Here is an 8,189-nt window from a genome sequence, read left to right as displayed (position 1 = left end):
CTTTCTTCCCCTTTGTAGAACGATCTTTCCTATTTTTCAACTTCCACGTAGGTGGGAAGTCACCCTAACAGCCTGGGACCTGATAATCAACTCATCTTGGCCCTCAATTCACTAATAAAGTCCTGAACCTCTTTCTCATCTCCCCTGATAAATTACCTGCATTCAACACTGTACTTAGATGCAATAACCACTCTAATGAACTCTTGCTACGGCAATACAAGTTTAATATGTTGCAACTCAAGGATCATAGAGTTAATTTTAATAAGTCCTTTCAATCATATATCAAAATAAATATCAATAATAGAAATTCCAAACAAGAGTGGGAACTGGTAGATAATATTGGAGGTGTGTCTTAATTCTAAACATAAATTCATTTATTTATTAGAGGAAAGAAAATTGACCTGGGGGGCATGACAAGTTATAACAAGAATAAAACTAAATAAGGTGTTGTTGGTGGACAAATAATATTGAGTAGCCCCAAGATAGGTATATTTAGTATGGCGTGGCATAGGTGAGGTCTATAGTCAGAGTTTGTTTTGCTTCTCGGTTGGTGCTGTGTGTTTTTCTACTGTTCTAGCTCTTGTGTGGATCTTTAGAAATTCACATATCGATGCTTTTCACTTTAGACCAAAGTGGTATCAATGAGGGAATGTCATAAGGGCCAATTCTGAACCTTCAAGAGTCTGACAAAGACTTAATATGGTATCTGAATAATGGGAACATGTCTAGAAAAGCACTGAGCATTGAACTTTGCAGAAATCAAGACCTTATGGTTTGGATCTTCTCAAGTGTGCACTTCCTGGAAGTCACCCTATGCAAAATCGGTAGCTAAGGTCCTGTCAATACTTCTTGATAAAGATAGTAGATGTTTATGCTTAATTTAGTGCTTTGGGGGTCGGAGAAGGATAAAGCTGTTACACATAATTGCTCACCATTTTCTGATTTAATTAACTTTAATACTAAATTCAGGACTAAGTCCTTCTCTATCAGTGATATAAATATCTTTTTTTAAACTAATTTTCTAATGCTTAATACAGAAGTAACAACGTAGAAATGTACAACCAATTGCCTAAAGTTATTTCAAAATACAGTTTCACCCAAGAACAGTGAAATGAGGAAAGCTTGACTAATGAATAAATAGAGAATTAAGTTTAATAAATTATTCCAGAAGAAAAGCCCAGGAGAATTACTAGAATAAAGCTAATTTTTTCTTAGATTGTAAAAATGAGTTACCCTAATTTTTATGTAATCAGTTGCTAAGTGTGAAAAAAAGAGTAAAAAAAAAATCAAAGGTTACAGTGTTTATAACAGAGCCCATATTCAACAGACTGATGAGCATAAGAATTTCAAGCAATTAAAGAATGTGATGGAGGAGGGTCTTTCTCTGAAAATATCAAAGGTATCTTTCTAACAGGTAATTATAATTTCTTCACAGCTGGGTAAGTTGACAGGTGGGTTGGAAGAGTTAACATAAATCTCTTACACTGAGTAGAGCAATTGCAGTCAGGTGGGGCTGAAGCACCCACTGCCACCATCCACTCATGGCTACATACCTCACAACTTAATCAAGACTCAAAGTTTCAGTGAATTTTGGAAGTGAAACAAGGATGAATGCTACTGAAGTAATTACTATAAGAATATCTCCAAGGTAAGTGGAAAAAAAAAAAAAAACCCACAAAACACAAAAAACAAAACTTTAGTATGTGCCCCAGGATTTGTTGTCTTTTAGCCATCATCATCCTATGGTCTGGTCTATAGTCAGATAGATTCCTTTTCTTTTGTTTAGTCAGATTTCTTTTTTTTTTTTTTTTAAAATGAGTGTTTAAAGCTACCTTTCTCCTGTAGTGCAGTGGCATGTGATTTGGTTAATCGCCCTACTTTTCTTAAGAATGTCATACCTGCCTCCCATTTCAATCAGTTAGTGAAGCACAGCAGATGCATAGACGCTTGCCTGGCTACTCTGTCCTCACTCAAAGTTCTTCCAGGAAAACATAAGCTGCTGCACCCTATGGCTCACCTCTGATGAGGAGACTCCATGACTGCCTGAAGAATGTAAAACCTATTTGTATCTCTGAGTTAGTGTTCGGTGTTGCTATGATAAAGTAGAAAGGTAGTGAAAATCATTTGTTACTTTTAATAAAGTACTGAAACTTGCAAATTAATTTTTTACAAAGTTGAAAGATTCATCAAGCTAAACAATTGGAGAGAAACACTATCAACATTATTCAGTTGTTCTTTTAGCTTTAAGAACTGCTCTTTTGCCATCAGTTTGACTAGAGAGATTAAGAATAAGACTCATCTATTAAAGACATACTATTATATTTACTGAAAATGTTGCCAAATAATCACATATATCCTTTTTATGAGAACTCAGGGGCATAATTTCTTTAAGGCAACAATATCAAGAAAACATGTACTTCTAGTTTTCTGGTGTGCTCTAATAAGATTATAAATAATTATGTTGACTCTGCTCTGATTGAGTGGAAAATCTGAATTAAGGTTTTGGCCTCTTAATTAAGGAAAATTTGAAATACATGCAAGATAAACTGAATAGTGCATGATACTTCCACTTACCTATCATCAAACTTCAATAATCCTCCAGTCTTTAGTTTTTGTTCCATCGAAATTACCTCCTGTTCCCCATAATTACCATTATAATCACAGTTATTTTATGTAAAATTTACATACCTTAAACTGCACAAGTTTTAACTATACAATTAAAATTTTTTTTTCAGCTTTATTGAGGTAAAATTGGAAACATTGTATATATTTAAGGTGTACAGTGTGATTGGTTTCCTATAAATATACATGGAGAAATGATCACCACAATCACACTAATTAGCATTCATTACCTCATAGTTTTTTTTTTCATTATGTCACCTTTTTTTTCATCCCCCCCCCCGCCCTGAGCCCTCTCCCCTCCGACAACCACCTGTTTGTTCTCTGGCTCTATGAGTCTGTTTCTATCTTGTTATGTTTGTTCATTTGTTTTGCTTTTTAGATTCCACATATAAGTGAAGATATACAGTATTTGTCTTTCTCTGTCTGACTTATTTCACTTAGCATAATACCCTCTAGGTCCATCCATGTTGTCACAAATGGCAAGATTTCATTCATTTTTTTACTACTAATATTCCAAAGTGTGTGTGTATGTGTGTGTGTGTGTGTGTATGTGTGGTGTATATATATATATATATATATATATATATATATATATATATATATACACACATACACACACACTGTATCTATTCATCTATCGATGGACACAGGTTTTTTTCCATATTTTGGCTATTATAACTAAAGCTACAGTGAACATAGGGATACATGTACATTTTCAAATTAGTGATTTTGTTTTCTTCAGAAAAGTTCCCAGAAGTGGAATTGCTGGATCATGTGATAATTTTATTTTTAATTTTTTGAGGGATCTTCATACTGCTTTCCATAGTTGCTGTACCAATTTACATTCCCACCAACAGTGCATGAGGGTTCCCTGTTCTCCACATCCTTGCCAATATTTGTCATTTTTTGTCTTTTTGATATCAGCCATTCTATCAGGTAAAAGGTGATATTGCATTGTGGATTTGATTTGCATTTCCATGATTATTAGTGATGCTGATCATCTCTTCATGTGTCTGTTGGTCATCTGTATGTCTTCTTTGAAAAAAATGTCTATTCAGGTCCTCTCTCCATTTTTTAATTGTATTGTTTGTGTTTTTAATGTTGAGTTGTATGAGTTTGTATATTTTGGATATTAACCCCTTACTGGACATATCATTTGCAAATATCTTCTCCCATTCCGTGGGTGGCCTTATTGTTTTATTTATAGTTTTTTCTTCACTGTGTAAAAGTATTTTAGTTTGATGTAGTCCATTAGTTTATTTTTGCTTTTGTTTAATTGCCTGAGGGAACGTATCAAAAAAATTACTGCTAAGACTGATGTCAAAGAATTTACTGCCTGTTTTCTTCTAGGAGTTTTATGGTTTCAGGTCTTACATTTAGGTGTTTAATCCCATCTTGAGTTTATTTTGTATACGGTATGAGAAAGTAGTCCAGTTGGATTCCTTTACGTGTAGCTACCCAGTTTTCCCTGCACCATTTATTGAACAGGCTGTCTTTTCCCCACTGTATATTCTTTCCTCCTTTGTAGTAGATTAATTGCCCTTATAAGTGTGGATTCATTCCTGGGCTCTCTATTCTGTTCCATTGACCTTATGTCTGCTTTTGTGCCAGAATCATATCATTTTGATGACTGTAGCTTTGTATTATAGATTGAAATCTGGGAACATGAAACCTCCCACTTTGTTCTTCTTTCTCAAGATTATTTTGGCTATTTGAGTTCTTTTAGTGTGTGTTTCCCCTCACTCTTTGTGGAGAACCTCTACAACTGTAACTATCCTCCCACTTGTGGGTCACCCACCCTGGTATACGGGCCTTGACTATTCTGCATCTCCAACCCTTCTACCCAACTTATTGTAGTTTTGTCTTTTTATCTTTAGTTGTGGAAAATCTTTTCTGCTAGTCTTTGGGTCATTCTCACAAATGTTGTTCTTTAGATAGTCGTAATTTTGGTATGTGCATGGGAGGAAGGGAGCTCAGGGTCTTCCTACTCTACCATCTTGGCCATCCAGCTATTAATTATACAATTTCATCATAATCATGTAATCCAGAGCTTATCATGATAAAGAACATTTTCATTTCCTTTCCCAGTACATTGCATTATGTCTTACATTTAATGACTGAACATGTCCTTATGGCATATAAACCTGTTTTACTTGCTTCTTCCCTCACCCACTTTCTTAGTTCTCCTTCAGCCAGATGTCATCTACTTACTTTCACACACACACACACACACACACACACACACACATATATATATATATGTATATTTAACTATTTTTATTCTTTGGAGAAAAGTATATAAATAAATTAAAGAAAAGGGGGATTTTAATGGGTTATTCCCAATTGGATTTAAGTTGATATATCTTTAAAGAAAAAAAATTTCTAAAACTACTGTAAAAGTTCTACAACATAAATGAATATGCAGGAGGAATAAGGGCACATATTTTTCCAGGAAAGCTGTTAAGAATTTTTCAAATTGTGATGTAAGCATATTATTACCTTCAAAATAAATTTAAACTTAATTGAAAAGTAGTTAGAACTAATTTAATGACATTTAGAAGAAAACAAATTATGTTCTTTATGTAACTAGCATATGTTGGAACCATTTACTCTCATTTTTAGTGGTTTACCCTTTGATCTCAAAATCTATACTTAGCATAATAGGCTACATCCTTTCATGACAAGGCTTGTTGCTTGTGATTAGTTAATGCCTTCTAACTAAGGTAATGGATTACTTTGGTTCATTAATTTTAAGGACTTTATACAATTTCAACATGATCTCTTCATAACATAACTTTAAAATATCTATATCAGAATAAAAATTACTTCTTAAAATTTGGTTCCATGTAATATTTGGTTAATTGATTAATAATAATAATGAAAACCAAAATAAAATTTACCTATATGGTAATTTCTATGTATCAGGCTCTATTCTAATTGCTTCAAATATATAACTTATTAAATCCTTGTAATAGCTTGGTCAGATATATGCTACTATTATCACCATTTTGTGGTTGAGAAACTTCCCTATCCAGCCTGGAAGTTAAATATTTAATCTCTGGAAACTGATGGCATGGTGTTGAGCCTCAGCACCAATACTTACTAGCCATGTGACCTTAGTCAAGTAATTTTATTGTCCATATAGTCAAAACTAGTACATGAACTCTCTCTCTCTCTCTCTTTGGTGTCTCTTTCTCCAGGGATTCTCCATATAGCTTGGGCTTCATAAAGCACGGTGATCTCAGACTATTCATATGTTTTTGTTCTATGACAGAGATATACATAAGCTTCACAACACAATCTATCTTTCCTTGTTATCAATATTTGGCATCATTGCTATGCATCTATCATTGCCTAACCTCCCTAATGAAGTTTTGTATTATTTTTTAAATATCTACTATTTTAAGAAATCATCATTTTCTGATGGGTAAACTTTCTGTTTTGATTCTTTGAATGAAGTTGACCTAATATTTTAATGTTCAAATATCCAAAGTTAATATCTTTTCAGATTTCTCTGATGATTACATACTCTCTGTTATATTATGCTGTATATGTGAAAAAGTACAGAAATGTGTTTGCTTTGAAATAAATAAACCAATATGTGTAGATGGCTGAAGATACAATAGCAAAATGTAAAACAAATGGAAGTTGAAAAAACTACATTAAAATAATAAAATCATTTTGTGGCTCTTTCTAATGGAGTAAGGAATTAATAATACCTCAGGGCTGAAAAAAATTCAGGTTAGGTGTGGTCACCTCTATCTGGACAACAAGAAAAGTAAATCAGGGATACTACAGCTCAGTTTTCTGGGCATTGGTTACTTCCTGGACATTAAAGTGAAAGGGCAAGAATATGAAGGAGGAAAATTTTGCAGAAGCTGTGAAGAAAATAGGGGGTTATTTTGATGCCACAATGGGCCACAAGGAGACTTAATGGACAGAGTGGGCCACCAGCTACTGAAGGGACACCGTGCTATCACCAGGAAAAGTAAAGATTGTCCTACTTGCAGCTCACTGCTAAAAGCCCCCTCAACCCATACTTTTTCATTTTATAAATACTTTTATTCCGTGTCAGCAGAGTCTTTTGGACTTCAGGGTGAGTGGTATGGGAACCATTAATTTTTTAACAACAATTTAAATAGTATATGACAACCCTCAGCTTCTGCCTCTGGTTTACTCAAGGAACACCTAAAGGGGCATTTGCCATCCTTTTTATCTCCTTTGTTCATACTGTGAAAGGCATGGCCATCTAAATCCCTCTTCTCATTTCTTTTTCTTTCTAAGACATATTAAACATTTGAAGAGTTTGTTTAAGCAAAAATCTATTTGAATTAGGCAGCACCAAACCAGAAGTGGTTAGGAGTGCTCTACCAACAGGAGCTAAGGTAAAGATTTAGATAGAGAAGGTGCAGAAGCACAGAAAAAAATTATTAAAAAATTAAAAAAAAATTTTTTAATTAAAAATTAATTAAAAGTATATGGTTTAACTAATAACCAGTGGCTGTTTGTGATTTGTTGTCCCTGAGTTTTGATTTCATAAACTTGAGGCATTTATAAGGCTTAGATTTCAGTTTGCTTATGTAGGCCACCACAGCACTAGAGTCACCTCAGTCTAAGGACCTCCTTGTTTAATTAATTTAACACTGCTATACTATTTCTTACTTTGTCTAAAATTCCTAAAGAAATTAGTGCAATTTCACCAGCAATTTCCTATTAACGTGCCAATTGTTCACTGGAAGTATGGAAGTAAAAGTGGGGATTTTAAGATCTTTCCTAACATATTAGTGCAAAAGAGCTTATTTTTTTAAAGGCTAATAAAAAAGTTTCTGCCTTGGGATTGCATAGTGAAGATGAGATACATAAAACAAAATGTAACTGCAATGTTCTCTAATCTATGGATACAGATTAGTTCACCAATTGTCTAATGGCCAAATTATAGGGCTCCAAGCTCCTGTGTGCATGGTGGCAAACCTCAATATGTCCTTCAGCAGCACACCACAAAGGGGTGCCTTCTAGGTAGTCACTCAAGAGTTCAAGTTGGTACTCCATTACTGGTTTCTGCCACTCTGTATCAACAGCATTCTTGTAAGTCTCTTCTTCACTCAGCTGACTTTTTCATGCCACCTAGTCCTGTGTCAGTGAGAAGTCATATATTTCTACAATTCCATTGGGCCTCTCAAGACACAAAGCATTCTGGTAGATTGTCAGATTGTGGCAAAGAGAGGATGTGCCAATCTTCTATGTGCCCACACCCAGAGTGGGCTTGCTTGAACTAGATCTTTCTTCATAGAGAGAGCCATATTATCCTACAGGTATTGTGTATAGCTAAATTAATGAGGGATTGGAGGAATTCTAGAATTAGCTCTCCTGCTGATCTCAGAACCACCTAAACCTCTCTTTTGCCTGGCTTTTTCTTCTGCCTTTACAACAAGTTTTAACTTGCTGACCCTGTAGTGCCTTGCAAAACTTTAGCTTTCATTGGCTGATAGTCTCTCCCTATTCCAAGTTCCCAGACAAATTTGATGTATTTAATCTTGGATTGAAGACATGGTATAACATATTTTCTC

Source organism: Balaenoptera physalus, assembly GCF_965194825.1.
Source record: "Balaenoptera physalus genome assembly, chromosome: 1".
Taxonomy (NCBI): domain Eukaryota; kingdom Metazoa; phylum Chordata; class Mammalia; order Artiodactyla; family Balaenopteridae; genus Balaenoptera; species Balaenoptera physalus.
Note: the sequence above shows the minus strand (reverse complement) of the source record.